The sequence below is a fragment of the Cnephaeus nilssonii genome, assembly GCF_951640355.1.
Source record: "Cnephaeus nilssonii genome assembly, chromosome: 9".
NCBI lineage: Eukaryota > Metazoa > Chordata > Mammalia > Chiroptera > Vespertilionidae > Cnephaeus > Cnephaeus nilssonii.
Window position 1 is genome coordinate 66,793,585 of NC_137080.1, and position 24,580 is coordinate 66,818,164.

At 40.5% G+C, this 24,580-nt stretch overlaps 1 protein-coding gene across 1 annotated transcript in view; it reads right to left on the reverse strand.

Moving 5' to 3' along the window:
• Positions 1 to 24,580, reverse strand: part of ADGRB3 (adhesion G protein-coupled receptor B3) — a gene marked incomplete at its 5' end in the record, with an annotated part of 705,309 nt that overhangs the window by 278,875 nt on the left and 401,854 nt on the right. The window lies entirely within an intron of this gene.

The following is a 24,580-nucleotide window of genomic DNA, read 5'->3' on the forward strand; positions in this document are numbered from 1 at the left end:
CTCTGACTGGCTTATCTCACTTAGCATAATCATCTCCAGGTCCCTCCATGCTATTTCCATGGGCAAGAGATCCATTTGTTTTTATAGCTGCATAGTATTCCATGGTGCAAATGTACCACCTATTTTTTATCCACTCACCTACTGATGGGCACTTGGACTGTTTCCAGATCTAGTTTATGTATTTTTAATGTGAATGGGACTTGCAAGGGGGAAAAAGCCTATGAGGAGGGCCATGCTGACGAAAAGAGGGAGAGGCTGTAATTGTTGGAGCCAAGTCAAGAAAGAAGGCGGAACGGGGCCATGCCCTCAAATAGCTTAAAGGGAAACAGACTTCAGACCAGAACTTAAACAAATGGTTCCTTCAATGATTGTTTTCCAAGTTCATAATTAAAATATATTTTTTTACATTTTTTCTAATCACATCCAAAAATACTATAGACTTTTAACTTAATGATTTTTTTTTACTTAAAATTAATAGAAGATTCAGAAGGCTATTTTTAAACATCCTTTTTATGCTTAAAATTAAACTATTAGTTAATTTAATTAAATTTTAGGAAAAATGACCTCTCCCTAATAGTAAGAATACAGGAAATATATCCATAACACTTTTAAGAAATTTTCCCCTAAGGTATTAATTGTGACCCAGGAAAACATTAGGCATTAAATCATCTTTTCCAGACAATTAGGGTATTATTGCCTTTGCTGAATAGATAAGTTGCTAATTAACTTTCCATAGCTACTTAGCTTAGTTACAGCCCCTTGTTAATAAAGAGCATGGTCTTAATAGACAAGTGATTAAATAGGCTTTATTTGACTTTGTGGCTACATCTTTAACATTTCCCCTATGGACTGCAAGTCCATATTGCTCACTATTTGAGTCCCTAGTAGTTAACAAGTGCCTGGCATATCATAAGGTACTTAATAATTAGCCCTTGAATAATTGAATGCATAAATGTATTAAATTAATAACTGAAGAACTGAATGAGTGAATGAATGAATGGATGGATGTTATGCTCCATCTACCACACTTACTTTTTATTTGATTAGTTTGAGAAAATTTGTCACAAATACTGGAAGACAAGGCCACTGTGCATTTCCAGCCTAAGGATGGTCTGTCCAGTGATATCACCCATCATTGTGGTATATATAGTATATCACATTACAGTCAAATTTCACTGAGCTCAGGGTCCAGAGGTACTGAGAAAGTTTATAATTTCACTAGAGGCCCAGTGCACGAATTCATGCACCAGTGGGGTCCCTGGGCCTGGCCTGTGGGATCAGGCCGAAACCAACTCTCCAACATCCCCCTAGGAGTCCTAGATTGCGAGCGGGTGCAGGCCAGGCCAAGAGATCCTACCCGTGCACAATCGGTGCCAAGAAGGGACACGGGAGGTTGGTCAGCTGGGGAGGGACCGAGGGAGGGCTCCGGGGCGTGTCCAGCCCATCTCACTCAGTCCCAATCGGCCAGACCCCAGCATCAAGCTAACCTATTGGTCAGAGCGTCTGCCCCCTGGTGGTCAGTGCACATGATAGCGACTGGTCAACCAGTTGACTGTCTTCCCCTTGGTGGTCAGTGAATGTCATAGTGAGCGGTTGAGCTGCCTGAGCTGCCTGAGCATATCAGTAGTATATTATGCTTTGGTTGTATGACCGACTAGATGACCAGACACTTAGCATCTTAGGCTCTTATTATATAGGACAGTCCAGGAAGTTACTTGGAGCAGAGGACCAACAAGCATTTAAAAATATATGTAAAATTAAGTTTACACACTCAGTTTGGCTATTCAATTTTGCACCTGTAACATGAATTTAGAAAATGACAGTGGCAAGGGCTAACTGAATAGCAATTCTAAAATCTAGTGCTGATCAGACTTATCTGGGAGTTTTAATCGCTACAAAATCACACAGAACTTACCCCGAGAGCTTGTGATTCATTCAGTAGATCTGACTTTGGGCAAAGATCTGCATTTTTAACAAGTACCACTCTGTCACTGATTCTCAAACAGAAGTGATTTTGTCCCTCCTCATCCTCAGATGTTTGGCAATATTTGGAGATATTTTTTGTCGTCACAACTAATGGGGTGTGTACTGCTAGCGGTGTCTAGTGGGTAGAGGCCAGGGATGCTTTTAAACATTCCATAATGGCAAGGTTGAGAGACACTGTAACTCGGTGGAGACAGAGAGGACTCGATCTCAGGACAGCAACACGATCTCAGCTTGCACCCTGCCACTTCACAATTATGAGTAGATGAAGTACATCCTAGAAACATTTGGAGCCAATGAGGAGGATTGCAAAATGGTTCATTACTTAACTGTAAACTCCTTTACCAGGACTGCTTCATACCCCAATGAGGCTGGATAAATGAGGTGTTGCTAAATCACTAATTTGCTTAACCCTAAAAATAGAGGCTCAGAAGAGTTCCTGATATTTCCAAGTATACTCTGCAAGGAAGATAATGGCTTAGAAAAAAAATGATGTACATGTTAATTCATTTATTTGTTCAACAAATATTCCTTTTAATAAAAAGTTATTAAATGACGTATACCAGAAAAATCTGAAATGGTACACTTTCTTTAAAAAGTTCATGATTATGCCTATGCTATGTTCAGGGTAGATTTCAATAAATAGCTTATGTTAATACTTTTGGACAAGTTTAATTATAATTCGAACTAATTTCTGTCCTGCTGACATCTTACAACAGTATTCATTAAAAGTACTATTGTTTACTTTCAATAATAGTAGAAATCTGCAAATGACTTTACTGAGCAGTTTAAATATGAGAAAGCAATGTGATACTTGAACTTAAGAACATCAAAGAATTTCCACTAATTAACCCTTTGACTCCTTAAAATGAAATTATCACTTGTTAGCATTTCAAGGCAATTGCAAGCCTCCTTTTCTGAACTTATATTATCAACACATAAGAATCTCTTCTTGCACCAACTGTGGTTGATTCACCATTTAGCAGAACAAATTAAGAATTTATCAGTAATTATGAAAATAATTTCCTTCTTTTATTGAAATCTTTGCAGCCTCTGCAGCTTAGCACATTATTATTCTGGGTGGCGTAGGTGTTGTTGAAAGGCAGTGTGAAAATAAGAGCCTGAATTATGAATTCCTCCCATAAACATTGAATCACTTTATATTTTCTGCAGCAAAAAATAACTTATTTCTCTTGAAAGAAAAAGAACATTTCAACTTTCAGGAACACATAAGATTGCTATACAACATATATTGAGCTAGATGACCTATGAGCTCCGAAATAATATTTTATTTTTCATATATATCCATAAAACTTATCATTTTTGGTGTCACACACACACACACACACACACACACACACACACACACACGCGCGCGCCTCAGTCAATGTAGGTCCTTTGTTTCATTCCATTTCAATTTAGTAAATATTTACGAAATACCTACTCTGCTCCAGGAACTGGGCTAGGTGCTGGCAAAACAGAAATCGAGTTTTATAGTCAGGGCATTCAAAGAAATTCAGGGGTGAGGGGAGATCTCCCTGAGAAAGCCAGTGGCATTCAACGCAATAAGTTCTGAGTGCCTGAAACTGTAGAAAGTGTATTTTCTCGTCCTTAGTTTCTGCAGTGCATTTTACATTTCAGTAACTTGTGATCTGTACTCAAATCTGCCTGAAAACAAAGGACCTACATTGACTGAGACATACATTTATATATATATATATATATATATATATATATATATATATATATATCCCTTTTTTTCTCCCATTGACCCCTTTATAGCCCTCCCCCACCCCCCACCCCCACCCCAGTCCTTCACCACCTTATTGTCTGTGTCCATGGGTTATGCATATATGCATACAAGTTAGTTGGTTGATCTCTTCCCACCCACCCCTGCCTTTCCTCTGAGATTCTACAATCTGTTCCATGCTTCTATGTCTCTGGATCTATTTTGTTCAACAGTTTATTTTTTTCATTAGATTCCACATATGAGTGAGATCATAGGCATCAATATCTTTTAATTACATTGATTATTTAAGGGATAGCTGCTCATCTAAAACAGCATTATATTGAAAGAAGATGCCATCCAGAACTTTCATAGCTAGAGAGGAGAAGTGAGTGCTTGGCTTTAAAGAACAGGCTGACTGTCTTGTTAGGGGCTAATGTAGCTGATGGCTTTAAGTGGAAGCCAATGCCCATTTACCATTTTGAAAAAGTTAGGGTTCTTTATAATGATGCTAACTCCCCTCTGCCTGGGCTGTATAAATGGAACAACAAAGCCTGGATGACAGCGCATCTGTTTACAACATGATTTACTGAATATTTTAAGCTCACTGTTGAGACCTGATCAGAAAAAAAAGATTTCTTTCAAAATATCACTGTTCATTGAGAATGCACCTGGTCACCCAAGAGCCCTGATGGAGATGTACAATGAGATTAATGTTATTTTCATGCTTGCTAACACAACATCCATCCTGCAGCCCATGGATCAAGAAGTAATTTCAATTTTCAAGTCTTATTATTTAAGAAATACATTTCATAAGCTATAGCTGCCATAGATAGTGATTCCTCTGATGGATCTTGGCAAAGTAAATTGAAAACCTGGAAAGGATTCATCATTCTAGATGTCATCAAGAACATTCATGATTCACTGCAAGAGGTCAAAATATCAACATTAGCAGGAGTTTGGAAGAAGCTGATTTCAACCCTCACAGATGACTTTGACGGGTTCAAGACTTCACTGGAGGAAGTAACTGATGGAAATGTCACAATAACTAGAATTAAAGGAGGGGACTAATGATATGATTGAATTGCTGCAATCTCATGATTACATTCTGATGGGCGTGGAGCTGCTTTATGGATGAGCAGAGAAAGCAGTTTCTGGAGGTGCAAACTACTCTTGATGAAGATGCTGGGAAGATGGTTGAGATGACAACAAAGGACTTAGAATATTACACAAACTTAGGTGATAAAGCAGCAGCACAGTTTGAGAAGACTGAGAAATTGTTTGTGAAAGGAAAGTCAAGCAGTGAAGCAAACTCCATTGTGGTCTTATATTAAGAAGTTGCCACAGCCACCCCAACCTTCAGCAACCACCACCCTGATCAGTCAGCAGCCATCAACATGGAGGCAAGACCCTTACCAGCAAAGAGATGATGACTTGCTAAAGGCTCAGAGATTGCTAACATATTTAGCAAAAAATATTTTAAAATTAAAGTGTGTACATTGTTTTCTTAGACATAATGGTATTACGCTTGTAATAGGCTATAGTGTAGTATAAACATAATTTTTATATGTATTGGGAAACCAAAAAATTTGTGTGACTAGCTTTATTGCAATATTCACTTTATTGCAGTGATCTAGAACTAAACTGGCAATATCTCTGAGGTATGCCTGTACTTTCCTTTTTATAGACCATATTTATACATATTTGATAATGTCTTCTTCTGTTTTCAATGCTTGCAAAATGTCATCTGCAATAAGAACTCAATTGGACTCAATCCCCAGCAGGAGGCGTGCAGGAGGCAGCCAATCAATGATTCTCTCTCATTGATGTTTCTATCTCTCCCTCTCTGAAATCAATAAAAATATATATTAAAAAAACAACTCAATTTGACTTCACATATAATTTGTAAGCTATTGTGGTTATAGTTGTTACCTGATTTATACCCCTCAAGTATAATTACTTTGCTACATTAAATCAAATAAATGAAAATGATTAAAAAATAAGTTCAATTTTTAAAATAAAAATTATTACAACTACACACATTCTAATCCTATTTCTTTTTCTCAGTGGCCCCCAGAGTTAAATCAATAAACTATGTATTCATTAACATACTTAAAATAATTTCCTTTACATTATTTTACATTCACTAATGTCCTAATAATAAATAATTTGGAAAAGAATTTTAAGATATGCTTACAAATACATAGTGAATTGTCTGGTTAATGGTGTCTAAGGAGAGATGACATTAGCTACCTTTAATTATTGAATGTATTTAATTCAAAACTGTAAAGTAGTGATTAACTACGATACAAGTGGACAGTTCTGAGGCTTAACATAGGAAAAGGAAATAGCAAATTAAATATTAAAAGAAAAGTCCAGTCTGTTGCTTATAGGATACTTTAGTAGGAAAAAATTTTTAGCCTGAGTCATTAAGACAATTGAAAAATACAATTCTAAAATGATCTAAAATGAATATTCAGCAATTTAAACCTGGATCCTCTCAGAAACAGAATCACAGACATTAGCAAATTCAGAGAGGTTCACCAGGGGCCTATCCTCACCAGCCAGCTCTAGGTTGCTCCTATTAAAATTATGCCCATTCATATTTTATCATAATTTAAGAAAACTCCTGTCAGAAGGGTCTCTTGGGATCACCCCAGGGCCTCTAAGAACAGTATAAATTGGTGGAAATGTTGGATGAAATCCCAGTTTTCCTATTATTGATTTTTAAAACATTTAGTTTAAGTAAATACTTTGAAAACTGAATTCAATGACTTTGTGAGGATGAGAGAAAGAGGGAGGGGAGACAGAGGAAGATGCAGAGCATATGTGAACCCCGATGAGAGCTTTCTACGGCCAGCATCTCTTGGTCTTACCTTGTCCAGGTTATTTATCTTTTCCTGTTCCACGCTAATAATCTTTTACAAGGTATCTGACACCTTACAAGATTACTTTTCCAGAAATACGGGGTCCATTGTTTAGGCAAGCTAATAGAAATAGCTACCCTTCCCTGCTAGAATCTCTCACTAATTAACCACTGAACCAATCAACCAGTGGATGGATTCACCCATCCCCCAAAACCTTTACTGGGAACCTGCCATGTTTTAGCCCCGGGGACAAACACTGGTAGAGCACATTCTCTGCTGATCCTCATGACCAACTCATGCACTAGGCAATATTATGCCCATTTTGAATTTTAAGGAATCTGAAGTTTAAAGTGATTAGATATGTTGCAGTTATTCTTATTATACTTTTTCTATATTACTGATTAGAAAGTTGAAACTAATTTTCAATTTTATATACTCAAAAAGGCAACATTCATAATGATAGAATGGGAACCCTACTTCCTATAATATTTTTCATTGAATTATGAAGAAAAACACTGTAGAATGTTATTCTTTTTTAAAATTGTGGCCTTTCTAGATTACTATTCATATGGTTAATAATTATCTACAGAAAATTCAAAATCAAGATATCACTGGTAATATTTTGGGTTTAGAAATACCTATGAATAAGGCCTTGGAATTTTCATGCTTGAATTTTAATAGCATATAAAAAAATTAATGTAAAAGAATAGACTCTGCCCTTTTAGTTGTTTAATTCATTTTTATAAACAGACATTTCTTCATTTAAAAAACTTTTCCTTTTATGTAATACTAGAGGCCTGTTGCAGGAAGATTCCTGCAAGAATAGGGCTTTTGCGGCCTTCTCCACTGCCCCGCCTGCTTCCTTCCCATCTCCACCACCCCACCTGCTTCCCTCCAGTCTCTGCCGCCCCGCCTGCTTCCCTCCCTTCTCCGCCACCCCACTTGCTTGCTTCTCCACAGCTTCGCTCCCTTCTGCAGCGCTTGGCTTCCTTCTACGCTGTCTTCAGTCTACGCTCTGCGCCTGGATATGCAAATTATCCACCATCTTGTTTGGGTTAATTTGCATACTTGCTCCTGATTAGGTGGTGGGCGTGGCTTGTGGGCATAGTGGAGGTACGGTCTATTTGCATGTTTCTCTTTTATTAGATAGGATGGATATATTTTGCCAAGAATATTTAGATGTTTCAATTTCAAAAATATTTAACTTCCATGGTTAAGGTCTGCTACTTCTCAGGCATTGCACAACTTAATTAGATAGTTGGTTTAACAACTATTCTGGGGCCAGAGGGAAAGACTCGTAAATTGCAGAAAGAATATAGATAAACATGGAGGTCCAAACACTTTAGAAAACTGTGGGAAAGCACAGGACTTGGTTGGAATGTCTGTAAGGAGGATTCTCTGAAAGGTGGGGGGGCCTTTGAGGGGACCTTGCTGAAGGCCCCAGCCCCTACCTTGACTTTTCCAAACAAGTCCGATCCCCCAGGGTGTTTTGCTAGAATCTCTATGTTTAGTCTTTTAGACCCGACCTTGTAGAAGCATGTGCTTTCTCAAGGATGCTTACCCTGCTGATTGTATCTAGAGCTTAGTTTTAGTTCAAGCTGTTATGACAGTAAAAGCCAAAGGAGGCAGGTGAACAGGGCTACTTGGCGGTGATAGCCAAGTAGTGCCTTAGCCCTCTCTCACAGGAACGTGTGTTAGAGTCATCATTCATTCGTCACTCAGGGTCTGCCAGTCAGCCCCAGCAGAAAACTAACTGTAATGAACAGAGAACTCTACCAACAAATGTAATAGCTAGTTAGGTGGCTTAGGAGAGCACTGGGTCAAACCAGAAGAACCAGAAATAAATCCTAGAACATTTTGGGCAAAAATATTGATTGTATAATAAATGGTAGCATCTTGGAATGGCAATAAAAGAAACAGCAATCAATCAATTGAATTAAATGGCATTCTTTATTCTCTTATCTTGATTATCCCCCATGAAAAATTCACCTTTTAACACAATATATTTATTTATAATATATTTATGTTCCTATCACTCTACCTTCACTCCTTGCCCATATAAGCTCCATAAAGCAGGTGTTTTATCTGTTCACTAATCATTGTGCCAATCACCTTGAATAATAAAACAAATAATAGCTTCTCAAAAATATATGTCACATGAATTAATAATAAATTTACTGAGCACTATTTAGTAGATTTACAAAGATGAATGTGATACACTTCCAATCCCCAAAGTATTTAAGCCTAGAAAGGAATATCAAATTGCTATAATATAAGGCAGAAAATATAAGGGTTATTAAAGATCTAGACATAACGTACTTCAGGCAAGCACTTCACAAGAGATATGCTATGGGATATAGTGAGTGTTATAATAATGTTATGGTCATAAGGAAACCCCTCTAATGTATGAAATAATTATTGTGTGAAATGTTTGCTGTGTGGAAACCCCAATACTCTGTAACTTCCAAAACTGATGAACACCCCACTATCTTGATGTGAAAGCCCTGAGCCTTTAAAGTGTAAACGCCCTGCTCCCAGCATAAGGCACACCGTCTGGCCCACACTGATAAGGACACAAGTTGTTTACTACTGTCTATATAAGCCTGGGACCTTCTTCAGTAGGTGTCTCCTGCCCGATAGAGGAGGACTCCACATCGCTCCGTAAGACAAGCCCCTGACTGCTCTGCTGTGTGAGCCTGAACCAACTGCGGCCGCCTGTCTGTCTGTTTCCGTCATCCATCCTTCAGTGTGCATCGCCGGGTGGCCTTTGCTGGAGCCTAGGACCCACTAGGAATAGGTAAATAAACCCTGTGTGATTGCATACTAATTCTGTCTTGTGTGTCATGTGTTCCGGTTCGGCTCAGCTGTCTAGACCAGTGGTCGGCAAACTCATTAGTCAACAGAGCCAAATATCAACAGTACAACGATTGAAATTTCTTTTGAGAGCCAAAAACCGACTTCTGCGCATGGGCCACAAAGTTTCAATCGCACTGTGCGTGCGCGCCCGCACGTGGTATTTTGTGGAAGAGCCACACTCAAGGGGCCAAAGAGCCACATGTGGCTCGCGAGCCGCAGTTTGCCGACCACTGGTCTAGACATTGAAGTACCAGGGGATAGGCCGTTATTGCTGACCCCTGGTCACCTGCGTTTGTCCCACTAAGTCCAGACAGAAGATCAATTAATTGGGGGCATACTTGGGACAATTGGTGTAGCCGGCAGGATTCCAAAACAAATTTCTCTGCAGCGCAGACGGATAATTATTTAAAATTGGCAAAAAACACTCAGGTTTCAGTCGGAGTATTAAAGAAACAACCACTGAGTATAAAGGGGATTAATCTGGCACCAACCGAAAGCGAACTAGCCTCTGAGGACGCGGGTCAGTGGTCGTCCACCGCGAGGGCATACCCAAGAGAGGCTGACTCCTGACGGCGAATACCGGAGGGTCCTAGCGGCCTCTCTGTCCAAGCCGAGCTGAGGTGGCGGATTATGCCAACCGACCTATTCCCCATCCGGAGACTCCACACCAGAGCATAACCGGGTCGCCTAGGTTCGGTCCTAGGCGAAACTCCCCTTCAAATGAAAGGAATTAAATGAAGGGAAACTGAAAGTAAAGGAAAATGAAACTTTTTGAAGAATAAATTTATAGCAGAGCCAAACTTTTGAACAAAATTTTGAAGAAGCTAGCTAAAACTCTCTCTAATTTTCTAAAAAAAACCTAACAACTCTCCATCTAGAAACCACATACTGCAATAGGAACACACCGCATACACAAGGATTCTGTCCGTTGGGTAGGTACGGACCAAGACTCCGTCTCACTCAACACCATGCAGAAAGTTAAAAACTTCTTTAGCAAGCTTTTCAAAAGAAGCGACCCTACCGAGCCTAACATACTATCAGAAGGCAAATGGAGGCTGGTAGAGGATGCCCTGAGGGCCAAATATAAAATCCAGACAGCCCCAGGCCTCAACAAAAGCATAGTAGATCCTAACAATCTGATTCCAATAATAAAAAGAGCACCACCACAGGAGGTAGTAGGGATATTACTACAGACAATCCATCACCTGCAGGAGGACACTGACAAGGGAAGATCACTAGCACAGAAGGTAGTTGCAACATACTCCAGCAAGCCAGTAGTAGTAAAAAAGAAGGTAATAAAATCGGAAAATGAAGGGACTGAAAAAAACAGTAGAGTTCACCTCATTTTCAAGGCAGGAACTAGCAGAACTCAGAAAGCTATTGATTAAAGGAGAATTAACGGACGTAGAGTGGCTTGTAAAAACATATGAACTTGGAGGCCACATGTCTATGTTAATTGCAGATGAACTCACAGCAGTAATAGATACAATAGAATTAGCCAAATTAAAAACAGCACTAAAGGAAACTGCAGAACAACACACAAATACAGTAAGACCATTATGGAGCTGGATAGGAGATGCATGGAGAAGAGCATTTCCATCAGTGGACCTGTCTTCAGGACAGTTTTCAGCACACTGGGAGTCTCTTACACAATTACAGACCCAATTAAGAAAACTGGTGATCCTAACTAGGCTCTATAAACCAGATCTGAGTCACCATGGGAAAATTCAAATGTAGAAGGGATAGTCAAGGTCTTAATAAGAAACGCATTTGATGGCTACAAAATGCAGCTTCAAAACCTTATCGCAGGGTCCAACACTGAAGAGGATATTAAAAGGAAAATCCAACTGCACCAAGACCTATTAGCAGAAAAGAAATTCGCCTTCACGGCAAAGGAATCAAAGAAGTATTCATTCCCCACGCAACAGTATAGAGGACCTCTAAAGCCCTTAAAAACACCCCAAACCAATCAAAACAGGCAGAATGACCAATACAGACAAGGACAAGCTTATTATGGAGAAGAACAATCCATTCTTCAAGAACAATAATCCATTCAGAAGTAATAATAATAATACTCTATTTAGAAGTAATATCAACCCATTCAACAGAAACCCACCCACCCAATCACAAAATCAAAGAAACCCCTTCAGGAAGAGATTTGAGACAACAACCCATTCCAAAATAGTCAAAATCCCTTCAGACAGAATCAGGGAAACTGGAGAGGCCCCCGCCGACCACAGCAAGTTCGGCAGTAGGGGGGCACAAACAAATTTACCCTCCTCCTCCTCCTGACAGCACTCCTAGCAACCCCACTGACACTCCATTGGACGTGGTGTCCATATCGTTCGTGTAACAATACCAACACCACCGAGCTCACCACTACCGTCCACGTGACCCTAGAAGCCTTAAAGAACCCCTGCTCTGCTTTTTATAATCATACCTTCTGCATCCTAAACAAATAATACCCCTCTCTTTTTCAGTGATCAGAGTGAGCTGTTCAAGAATTAAGAATTACAGGTAGAAGAATATATTGATTTAGATTTTCCTTTTTCCAGCAGTATACTATTTAATTCATTTTGTCCTCCCATTTGAATACTGCTAGAAATGTTGGAGTACATGTGAAAAAAGTATGGCAATGACCCAGCCCTGCTGTCAATTTTCAGCTTAGGTTGACATCACCTGGATAGTTCAGGTAACTTCTAGACTGAATTTAGTTGAGGGGATACGGGGTAGTAGTATCACCAAGCTCTTAGCAGAGGCAAATACAAATTGTCATTGGAATGAGATACCATTGTCCTAAGCCTTAAAGGATCTTCACAAAATAATACCTTAGAGACAGCGTAACATAACCTAGAATACTAAGAAATAAGGTGAGAATTAAGAGAAATAAAAGAGAGCAGAAACATACCCACAAAAATTTCAAATATAAAATTATCGAGGGATTATAAAACAACTGTGCTTACTAGTTAAACAAAACATAAGCTTAAAAATAACTGCTCCTCAAAAAACTAAAAATGGAACTACCATTTGACCCAGAGATCCCACTTCTAGGAATATATCCCAAGAAACTAGAAACACCAATCAGAAAGGATATATGCACCCCTATGTTCACAGCAGTACAAATTAGCATAGCTAAGATTTGGAAACAGCCTAAATGCTCATCAGCAGATGAATGGATTAAAAAACAGTACAGTGGTACATATACACAATGGAACACCACGCTGCTGTAAAAACGAAGGAACTCCTACCATTTGCAACAGCATGGATTGGCCTGGAGAGCATTATGCTAAGCAAAATCAGTCAGTCAGAGAAAGATAAATACCATATGATCTCACTCATTTGTGGAATATAATGAACAACATAAACTGATGAGCAAAAACAGATCCAGAGACAGAGAAGCATCGATCAGATCATCAAACCTCAGAGAGAAGGTAGGGGAGGGTGGGGGTAAGGGAGAGAGATCAACCAAAGGATTTATATGCATGCATATATACATAACTAATGGACACAGACACCAGGGCTGTGAGGGCATGAACGTGGGGTGAGGGTGCAAGGGGGGGGAGGGGTAAGGACACATATGTAATGCCTTAATAAATTAAGTTAAATTAAAAAATAACTGCATAAAATAGGAGACTCTCTAAAATAATCTAGCAGATTAAATTTATCGATGAAAATGCTATATAACAACAGAAATGACAATAACTTAAATTAAAAACTCTATGGATTATTAAGTTAGGCAAAAATAAAGAAATATTAAACTGAATGTTAGATTAAATTTTTTTCCAAAATGTATCCCTGAGAAAAAAATAGCCAAAAATATGGAAGAGAGGAGATGATACGAGCAGAAGAGGAAACATCCTTATTTAGAATTTCAGGTGAAGATGAAACAGAATATAGGTGAAACTATATTTGCAAAAATAATGATTGAGAAATTGAGACAATCACCAATATCCAGAACAAACAGAGATATTGATCCTCTTTATCCAGTGGTACCCTACCCTTGCAAACATTTTCATTCATTTACCTCAATGTGCTGTATAATTATTTTCCAAGTGTATGAAAACATAAAAAATGCTGGAAAACACTGTTTTAGGCATAAGTTGCCAATTTTTTTCCTGTAAAAGACCAAATAGTAAATATTTTAGGGTTTGAAGGCCATATGGCTTCTTTAGCAATGATTCAGCATTGCAATTGTAGGACAAAAACAGCTATAAATACTATGTATATAAATAGGCACACTGTGTTCTAATAAAATTTTATTTATAAAAACAGGTGTAAGTCTGGATTTGTCCTACAGATTGCCAGCCCCTATTTTGGAGGATCAAGATGAGCATTCCAATAAAAGATATGTGGTACCGTTTTACTCCCAGCATTAGCCCTCAGAGTGCATGTAGAAGTCATAATACAATGTTTTTTGAACTTGATAGCTCATGCTAATGGACACAATGGATTTTTAATAATATTAGCGGCACTCATATAAACTGTATCAGTTAGAAAGAGATTGTTTATATACCAACAAATATAATACTGTAACTTTAGAAAATTAGATTCAATTTTAAATCTGTGATGTAATTTAAAACAATCTAAAAATATATAAAACATTTTAAAAGATAACAAAGAATATTTCCCTAAAATAACTAAAACAAAGTCATTATAAATTATAATGGTTTTATGAGAAAACATGCATTTGTGTACATCAGAGAACTTAAAAAAGTAATGTACAGTCTAAGGCAGAAATACAAAAGTACAAAAAGCTCGCATGATCTCATTTATATGTGGAATCAAATAAACAAAATACTTCCAGAGGCATGAATGTATGGAACAGAATGACATATCTCAGTGGAGACGGGTGTGGAGGGGATGAGAAGAGATTAACCAAAGAACATATGTGCATATATGCATAACCCATGGACACAGACAATAGTGTAGGGAAGGCCTCGGGTGGGGCAGGGGCTGGGTGGAGGAGGTAAAGGGGGGGAAATGGGGGACATCTGTCAGCAATAAATAAATAAGTAAATAAATAAAAGAATTTCCTACACAACTGTAGGGAAAAATTCCAAGTATCAACAAAGAAAATAAAAAAGAAAGCTCCCTTTAGTTTCCTACCAATAAATCTTTAGTTATTTGCTATGTTCACAGCAAATTAAGGTTTTTCTATTGCTTTTTGTAGTACTTTTAAAAGGTCACAGTTGTTTTGCCTTCAGAAGCAAAAATGTTATCAATGACAAATCTGATCATCAATCATTGTTATGCATTTGGACATGATTATTGTTAACCATGATACAATATTTAGTTTTTTGGAGATTGGGTAAATTTTAATTCATAGGGACTAGTGTTTTGATAATGTAAAGGTCCAATATTCTCATTTCTGTTAGTGTGATTATAATCAAGGTGAAAAAGCATAACATAGTTTTATATTATTAAATAATTGATCATTGGGTCTAAATAGAAAATGGGAAATTTCATGGAATCCTGACATTTTACTTTTTTAAAAATATATTTTTATTGATTTCAGGGAGGAAGGGAGAGCGAGATAGAAACATCGATGATGAGAGGAAGGGAGAGAGAGATTTCAGGGAGGAAGGGAGAGAGAGATAGAAACATCAATGATGAGAGAGTATCATTGATCAGCTGCCTCCTGCACATCCCCCACTGGGGATCAATCTTACAACCTGGGCATGTGCCCTTGTCCAGAATCAAACCCAGGACCCTTAAGACTTCAGGCCCACGCACTATCTACTGAGAAAACTGGCTAGAGCTGGAATCCTGACATTTTAGATGCAAATGTTAAATTTTAACTTAACTGCTTCTGTGGTTGGACTCATACAGACTCTGAATATATCCACTGAGGCAGAATTATATCATCTGCCAGTCAGAAATGGTTCTTTCTTACCACTCTCATTCCAGAAAAGCAAACATGGCCTTAGAGGATGTCCAGTAATATTAAACACTAGAGGCCCGGTGCACAAAATTCATGCATAGGGGTGTGTGTCCCTCAGCCCAGCCTGCACCCTGTCCAATCTGGGACCCCTCGAGGGATGTTCTACTGCCCGTGGGATCGGGCCTAAATGAGCTGTCGGACATCCCTCTCACAATCCAGGACTGCTGGCTCCCAACTGCTTGCCTGCCTGCCTTCCTGATTGCCCCTATCCGCTTCTGCCTGCCAGCCTGATCACCCCCTAACCAATCCCCTGCCAGCCTGATTGCCCCTAACTGCCCTCCCTGCAGGCCTGGTCACCCCTAACTGCCCTCCCCTGCAGGCCTGGTCACTTCTAACTGCCCTCCCCTGCAGGCCTGGTTCCCCCCAACTGCTCTCCCCTGCAGGCCTGGGTTCCCCCCAACTGCCCTTCCCTGCAGGCCCAGTCGCCCCCAACTTCGCTCCTCTGCCAGCCTGGTCACCCCTAACTGCCCTCCCCTGCAGGCTTGATCGCCCCAACTTCCCTCCTCTGCTGGCCTGATCACCCACAACTGCCCTCCCCTGCTGGCCTGGTCCCTCCCAACTGCCCTCCCCTGCTGGCCTGATCGCCCACAACTGCCCTCTGCTGCAGGCCTGGTCCCTCCCAACTGCCCTCCCCTGCTGGCCTGATCTCCCACAACTACCCTCCCTTGCAGGCCTGGTCCCTCCCAACTGTCCTTCCCTGCTGGCCATCTTGTGGCAGATATCTTGTGTCCACATGGGGGCAGCCATCTTTGACCACGTGGGGGCAGCCATCTTGTGTTGGAGTGATGGTCAATTTGCATATTACTCTTTTATTAGATAGGATGTTAACATCTAGGACATCATCGGACATATTAGCAGTTGCACATAACAATGTTAACTTAGAAGGTTGAATGTAATGTTTGTCATATAAACTGTCACTTCCTTCCTAAATATTTACTACCATGATGTACTCAGTTATACTTTAACATGTTTTAAACATACCAATCCGTATACTAAATATAACATTTATTCAACTTAGTTTTAAAATTCTGTCTTTAATTGACAGAATCACCAAGAAATTGTATAAATGGTTATTTACTGGAATCATGGCTATAATATACTGAATATTTTAAATGCAGATTTTCTTTTTCATTGTTGCTCAAGAAAAGGTGTCAGGTAACTGCATGTCTGTATGGCCCTAAAACAATAAGATCATAATATTCCTGCCATATAGATCTGTTCTTGATCCAATTTATATCCCATTATATAACTTAAGTGTACAACAAGTTTTCTCCCTTCTTCTTTTGACTCTTTTATCATAATTGTAATAATAGTAAGTTCTGTCCATATTAGTTTGCCCCTAGACTAGCACAATTTTAATAGAACTTGAAAAAAGGAGTTTTATCATTTGTTCATTGCTTAAAGGAAAAAGTTGGTCACCTAATATAGTAATATTTTGCTTTGGACTTCTAAGAGCTAACAGATCTTTCTTAACATATACATACTAATAAAAGCCTAGGTGGTCCTCGCGCCCTTGCGCGATGCCCTCAAATCATCACAAGATGGCCACCACAAGATGGCTGCCCTCACATCATCATAAGTTGGCCACCACAAGATGGCCAGCAGGGGAGGGCAGTTGTGGGCAACCAAGTCAACAGGGGAGGGCAGTTGGGGGGGACCAGGCCTGCAGGGGAGGGCAGTTGGGGGTGATCGGGCCAGCAGGGGAGTGCAGTTGGGGGAGAACAGGCCAGCAGGGGAGGGCAGTTGGGGGCGATCAGGCTGGCAGAGGAGGGCAGTTGGGAGCAACCAAGCCTTCAGGGAAGGGCAGTTAGGGGCAATCGGGCCGGCAGGGGAGTGATTAAGGGGTGATCAGGCTGGCAGGCAGAAGCAGTTAGAGGCAATCATGCAGGCAGGCAGGCAAGAGGTTAGGAGCCAGCAGTCCCAGATTGTGAGAGGGATGTCTGAATGCCAGATTAGGCCTGATTCCTGGGATCTGGCCTAAACCGGCATTCAGACAGCCCCCGAGGGGTCCCAGATTGGAGAAGGTGCAGGCAGGTCTGAGGGACACCCCCCCTCTCCATGCACGTATTTTGTGCACCGGGCCTCTAGTATATTTATAAAAGTATAACACACTGCATCTCCCTAATGGCATAAGTACACCAGTCACCTGAAGAAAATAATGACAACCCTTTTTGTAGGGATGGAATGAGGCTAGAGTTTAATTTTTTATTTTCTAAGAATAATATTTTGAGGCAAATGAAATGATGACTTCCAATGTGAATGCTAAAAGAGAGGAAGAAGTTCTGCGTATGAAGAAAAAAGGATAACAGAAGTAAAAGAGAGGAATCACTTTAATTTATAGAACTTTGACATAGAACAAGCCAGTTTTAATCTTAGTCAAGATGTGACTGATGCTACTGCCAACTCCAATAAATCAATTTGAAATGTAGAGAAATGTAAAGTCCAGTTCTTAAAATTTTGTTTTCAATTACAAGTAGGCAAATAACTTATAAGTGGTTTGATAAAACAGTTCAGCAATAGTTTCAATGTTTATACATGAAACTTATGCACTATAAACTGAAACATTTTCTTAAAACAAACTTGATCCTTCATAGACCTAAGGGCATCAGATGAGGCTTCTCTAACACAGGAAGAAAGATCACAGGTTAATTTAAAGAAAGAATCATGTGTTTTCTAGGGAATGTAGTCACCACAGGTGATCCAATACTCCAATCCAAATTTAGAGTAGCCCAAATAATGTACAAGTTATCAATCACCCAAATTATAACTTTATAAGATACATCAAAATAAAACATTTAAAAAGGAACAGTCTCCTTACTAAAATAAGTTTATTTCTGAAGTGAACTATGTACTTGCAATTTGTTTCATGGGTCGTCTATCATGAAGCATTTTCTAAGTCCTATTAGTTGGTTAACCAAAGCAGGATAAAAATATGTTTTTAAATTGTCTAAAACTGATGTGTCTAATCAGAGCAAAATAAAATGTCTTTATTTGGGATTTTCAGTAGTAGATTACTATCTTACCTAATAATAGACAAACATGTAAATTGACCGTACCTCTGCTACACCCACAGGCAATCAGGAGTGAGTATGCAAATTAACCTGACAAAGTTGGAAGTGACTGGCCTGGGTGGAATGCCTGCTATGAGGGGGAGGGAGGGGGGTGAAGGGAGCTATAGGAGCGGTGCTCCGGCTGGGAGCAAAGACTTGGCGGCTCCCAGGCGGCCAGAGAGCGGGGACTTGGCGGCTTCCAGGTGGCCTGGGAGCAGGGACTTGCCAGCTCCTGAGTGGCCGTGAACAAAGCCAGGGGAAGGAAGGCCTATTCTTGCACAAATATCTTGCAAGGGGCCTCTAGTTAGAAATAAAATTAATTGTTTATAATGGAGTTTAGTACTGTAATAAGCTGATGCATTCTCCCTTAAAACTTCCAATGTTGTCTTTTAATTGCTAAAAATATATCACTAATAAAACATAAACAGAAATCATTCTTAAATACAAAGACTTTAAAAATCATTGTATTGATAAAACTATTATGTATATGAACATGATCAAAGTAGAAATATTCAAACTCATTCTTGTATAAAACTAATGAATAAATATTTGTTTAATATATAGTATATGCAGGTGTACTCAGCATTTAGAATGCAGTAGTAATAAGATAAAGAATCTCTTTTGTGGTACTTCCTTCCTAGTAGGGGAGACAGACAATAAGCAAACAAAATTAGGAATGCATGCTGCATATATAAAATAGGGTGCTATAAAGAGAACAACATGCTAATAGTTTGGACAGGGTGGTCAGAAAAAAACCTCAAGGAGGGATGCACAATGAGGTTCTCAGAGGCACAGTTTATAGAATAATATAAACTGAAAAACCATCTCAACACCATCAACATTGAAAATAATAGATCAATTACAATATGCCCATACAATGCAGTACAAGGAATACGATATATTTAGTAAAATTAAAAAAAAATATTTCATGATATATGGTTGAATTAAAAATTGAGAATGCTTGGGCAAGGGTAACAAAAGAAAAAAAATAAACAAATGGGACTACATCAAAGAAAAAGTTTTTGTACATCAAAGGAAACCATCAACAAAATGTAAAGACAATCTACTGAATGGGAGAAGGTATACACCATATATCTAAACACCAAAAAACAAAAAAACAATACACAAGACACAATTCAGTACAAAAATGGGCAGAGGAGTTGCATAGACATTTCTCCAAAGAGAACAACTAGGTGGCCAACAGACATATGAAAAGATGTTCAACATCACTAATCAGAGAAATGCAAATTAAAACCATGGTGAAATATCACCTCACACCTGTCAAAATGACTATCATCAATAAATCAACAATCCAGGATGTGGAGAAAAGGGAGCCCATGTGCACTTTTGGTAGAAATGCAGGTTGATGCAGCCACTATGGAAAACAGTGTGTGTGTGTGGGGGGGGGGGGGGGGGGGAGATGTGTCCTAAAAAAATTAAAAATAGAACTACCTTATTACTCAGTGACTCCATGCATGTGTATATATACAAAGAAAACAAAAACACTAATTTGAAGAATTTATGTACCCCTATAAAAACACTAATTTGAATAATTTATGCACCCCTATGCTCATGCAGCATTGATTACAATAGCTAAGCTATGGAAACAACCCAAGTGTCCAACAATAGACAAGTAGGTAAAAAAGTGGTGCTACATATACACAATGGAATATTACTTAGCCATAAAAAGAGTAAAATTTTATCACTTGTGACAGCATGGATGTACCTAGAGGGTATTTTGCTAAGTGAAATAAGTCAGTCAGAGAAACACAAATACCATTTGATTTCACTTACATGTGGAATGTAAATAAACTAAATTGAAACAGACTCATAGATACAGAGAAAAAACTCATTGTTGTGAGGGAAGGAGCGTTGCAGGGCTGAGTGAAAAAGTGAAGGGTTAAGAAGTACAAATTGGTAGTTACAGTCACAGGGATTTAAAGTAAAGAATAGGGAATATAGTCAATAATATTGTAATAACTATATTACAAGTGGGAACTGGAAATATCAGGGGAACACTTTATAAAGTATATGATTTTCTAACTACTATGCTATACACCTGAAACTAATATTAATATTGAATGTACACTGTAATTGAAAAATAAAATTTAAATTAAAAAAACTTTAAAAAAGAAAAAAATAGACTTAAATAGTAACATTAAAAAATTGAGGATGCCTACTGTTACATGGAGTATGATAATATGTATGTAAAAATAGTGTTAATTTCTATGGCTTCATACATATGTCAATACATAAGTGGAAGCCTGAAATTATACATAGCAAAATATAAATAGGAGTGATTTTGGGGAGATGGGTGGCTGTGGAAATCCAAAGGTGGTGATGATTAATGGTGCCTTTTGCTTTAGCAGCTGTGTTTTAAAATTTAACAAGTAGAAAATACTCATGTATTACTTTTCTAATTAATTACTAATTTAAAGGACATACCTCAATGTGGGGTTGCAAGGAACAAGAAGATATAAACCAAAGAACTTATATACTTACTAGTGGCCCAGTGCACAAAATTTGTGCACGGGGCGAGGGGTGTCCCTCAGCCCGGCTTGTACCCTCTCCAATCTGGGACCCCTCGAAGGATGTCCTGTTGCTGGTTTACAGGGAACGGGCCTAGACTGGCAGTCGGACATCTCTCTTGCAATCCGGGACTGCTGGCTCCTAACCACTCACCTGCCTGCCTGCCTGATTGCCCCTAACCACTCTGTCTGCCAGCCTGCTTGCCCCCAACTCCCCCCCACCCTGCTGCTGGCCTGCTCGCCCCCAAATGCCAACCCCGCTAACCTGATCACCCCCAACAGCCCCTGTGCCAGTGTGCTTGCCCCCAACTGCCCCCCTACTGGCCTGCTTGCCCCCAACTGCCCCACCTGCCAGCCTGCTCACTCCCACCTTCCCTCCCCACTGGCCTGCTCGCCCCCAACTGCCCCCCTGGTGGCCTGCTCACTCCAAACTGCCCCCCCCCGTCCTGATCACCCCCAACTGACCCCCACTGACGGCCTGCTCGCCCCCAAATGGCCCCCCTTCTGGTCTGCTGACCCCCAACTGCCCCCCCACCGCCAGCCTGATCACCCCCAACGTCCCCCCCCCACCGGCCTGATCACCCACAACTGCCATCCCATCCTGGCCTGATCACCCACAACTGCCCTCCACTCTTGGCCTCTAACTGCCTCTACCTCAGCCCCGCCACCATGGCTTTGTCCAGAAGAACTTCTGGAAGGTCTTCTAGAAGGTCTCCCAGTCTAATTAGCATATTACCCTTTTATTAGTACAGATAGAGGCCTGGTGCACGGGTAGGGGCCAGCTGGTTTGCCCTGAAGAGTGTCCTGGGTCAGGGTGGGGGTTCCCTTGGTGCGTGGGGAGGCCTGGGTGAGGGGCTGATGGCTGTTTTCAGGCTGGCCATGCCCCCCGGTGACCCAGGTTCCCAGCCCCTCCTTTTTTTTTTTTCCTTTTTTTTTTCTCCAGCCCCTCCTGGAGTGGCAGCCAGGGCAGGTGGGAAGCTTGGCTTCCTCCATTGCCAGGGGCAACCCAAGCCTTCTGCTTGCTCCAGCTCTGTGGCTGTTGCTATTTTTGTTGGGTTAAATTGCATGCTCGCTCCTGATTGGCTGGTGGGTATAGCAGAGGTATGGTCAATTTGCATGTTTCTCTTTTATTAGTGTAGATATGCATAACCCATGGACATGGGCAATAGAGTAATGAAAATCTAGGGGGGTGAGTAGGGCCTGGGGGGGGGGAATGGAAGATATCTGTAATACTATCCTATCTAATAAAAGAGTAATATGCAAATTGACCATCACTCCAAGACACAAGATGGCTACCCCCATGTGATCAAAGATGGCTGCCCTCATGTGGACACTAGATGGCCGCCACAATCTGGCCTGCAGGGGAGGGCAGTTGTGGGCAGTTAGGGGTGACCAGGCCAGCAGAGGAGGGCAGTTGGGGGGACCAGGCCAGCAGGGGAGGACAGCTGGGGGGGCAGGCAAGCAGGGAGGGCAGTTAGGGGTGACCGGGCCAGCAGAGAAGGGAAATTAGGGGAGACCAGGCCTGCAGGGGAGGCAGTTGGGAGGAGGGAAGGCCTGCAGGGTTAGACAGTTAGGGGTGACCAGACTGGCTGGGGAAGGCAGTTAGGGGTGACCAGGATGGCAGGGGAGGTCAGTTAGGGGCAATCGGGCCAGCTGGGGAGCAGTTAGGCGTCAGATCAGGCTGGCAGGGAAGTAGTTAGGGGGTGATCAGGCTGGCAGGCAGAAGCAGTTAGGGGCAATCAGGCAGAGGCAGGCGAGTGGTTGGGAGCCAGCAGTCCTAGATTGTGATAGGGATATCTGACCGCCCATTTAGGCCTGATCCAGGTGGGATCGGGCCTAAACGGGCAGTTGGACATCCCTCAAGGGATCCCAGATTGGAGAGGGTGCAGGCTGGGCTGAGGAACACCCCCTACCCCCCATGCACGAATTTCATGCACAGGGCCTCTAATCAATAATAAAAAATATATTTTAAAAAGATAGGCAATTTGATAACATAAACCAAAATTAAAAGACAACTTCTAATTTCAACTTTATTACTACAATCTTGAAAACATCATTTAAGTCAGCCCTTTTCTGTATAAAAAGAAGTAGCCTCATTTCATTATTAACTATATACTTGGAGAACTTACATTCAAAGTTAAAATCATTGCATTGATAACACTATTGTGTATATGAACATGATCATAGTAAAAGAACAGATGTGAAGAAAAGAAATAAAGTGGTCTTAACTTTCATTGTTTAAAACTCACCCAGAAAAATGATTTATTGATGAAACAGTCTGGTAAAAAGTGTGATAGGACAGAAGTTCTGTCTCAATGGAAAGCTTTTGATCACTTTTCAGATACATCAAGGAAACATGAACTACACTTATCTCTTGAGATAACCTGCTTTGAAAGGCAGCTGAACATTACTCCTCTCACTGAATAGTTTTCTTCAATGACAACTTAGAAGTTAAATTTTGTAAAACTAAGACATGTTCTGTGCAATGGATAAGAGTCATGTTATCAGCAGAAGTTAGAGAAAATAGTGTGTGATTGATTCCGGCGTTAAGGCTGACCTCAAACACCAACCTTAATATATAAAGAGGTAATATGCAAATTAGGCTGGGACACCGTAATGGGACGACCAGACAGGAGGAGGTGGTGCGCGCAGGTGAGGACTAGAGCGGAGATGGAGACAGAGACAGGGGGCCTGCCCGAGCTGGCACGGCAGCTCGGGCAGCCCGGCGTGGACACAGGCAGGGAGGCTGGGAGGAGGGCCTGAGGCAGGCTGAGCCGCTGCACCAGCTGGGGCAGCTCCAGAGCGGACACAGGCAGGGGGGCCTGGGGTGGAAGTCAGGCGCTGGTCCCAGCCGCCCGCAGCGCTGGTGCAGCCTGACTCCCACGGCAGCCCGCGGGGTGCCTCCTCGCATGGCGGGAGGCAGGGCGCCTCCTCGTGTGATTTCAATTGCGTACTGGGCCTCTAGTTGTGTAATAAATGAAACTTAACACTTTAGACAATCTGAGAAAGGAATCAAGAGAGGTCCAAAACAGGGGAATGCTGTTTCTTCTCACAGCATCTCTTTAACATCCCTAAAGGTCTTTTGGAATAACTAACGTTTTCTCCTGTTCAGGAAACACACTCTGCACTAAAAGGATAATAAAACGAAATCAAAGTTGGTTGTTATCATGGAGATGTGCAAGTAGCTATAATCAGGAGTTTAAGATGGCATATTTTTCTTAAGTAGAAAACATTCAATTAGATTTTTGTAGCACTTTATTCTTCTTTTGACTAAACAGCATACTAAGCAGTGCCTTATAATATACTGCCAAGTCTTCCCTGGCTACTGGTAAAGAAGAAAGCTTGCAAAAAGTTTACTACCATGAGTTTCTCTATGGGGTTTCAAAATGAAAAAATACTGACATCAATGAAGAAACCCAGCTCATATTATCACCAGGGCAATTGGGATTCCCCTTCTGGCACTAAGGTTCATAGAAGAGCATCCCTATAATATCAGAATCTATAGCAAAAAATACACTTAATACCATGGATTTTTCAGACACAGAAATAGTGTAGTTTAAATTGTATCAGTATCCGAGGAATGAGCACATGGCCGGTAGGTTTGCTCTTTACCTAGAAATTCTAAGAAT